Genomic DNA, 810 nt, shown 5'->3' with positions numbered 1-810 from the left:
GAAAATCCTTTCCTACACCTATATCTTGTAAGTTACTGCCAATATCTTCTTTTAATAGTTTCAGGGTTTCCAGTTTCACTGAGGTCTTTGATCCATTTGGAGTTGACTTTTGTGCAAGGCAAAAGATAAGGCTCTAGTTTGATTCTACAGGTGGAGATCCAGTTTTGCCAGCACCATTTACTGAACATGCTGTCTTTCCTCCATTTTGTGTTCTTGGCAACTTTGTCAAATATCAGGTGACTGAAATTGCACGTACTCAGGTTTGGATCTTCAATGATGTTCCATTGATCTGTGTATCTATTTTTGTGCCAGTACCATGCTGTCTTTATGGCTATAGCTCTGTAGTGTACTTTGAGATTTGGTATAGTAATTCCCCCAGTGTTGCTCTTTGTGCTCAGGGTTGCTTTGGCTATCCAGGGTCTTTTGTGTTTCCATATGAATTTAAGGATTTTTTTTTCTAATTCTGTGAAGTATATCATGGGGATTTTGATTGGGATTGCATTGAATCTATATATTGCTTTTGGTAGGAAGGTCATTTTAACAATATTAAGTCTTCCAATCCATGAACATGGGAGGTCCTTCCATCTCCTAGTGTCTTCCTCAACCTCTTTAATGATTTAAAATTTTCATTGTAGAGATCTTTGATGTCATTGGTCAGATTTATTCTAAGATATTTTAATTTTTTTTGCAACAATTTGAATGGGAGCATTTCCCTGTATTCTTTCTCTAATTGCTTGTTATTGGTATATAGAAAGGCTACTGATTTTTGTAGGTTGATTTTATAACCTGCCACTATACTGAAAGTGTTCC

This window comes from Nannospalax galili, unplaced genomic scaffold, assembly GCF_000622305.1.
Source record: "Nannospalax galili isolate Female #2095 unplaced genomic scaffold, S.galili_v1.0 scaffold429, whole genome shotgun sequence".
Classification (NCBI taxonomy): domain Eukaryota; kingdom Metazoa; phylum Chordata; class Mammalia; order Rodentia; family Spalacidae; genus Nannospalax; species Nannospalax galili.
Note: the sequence above shows the minus strand (reverse complement) of the source record.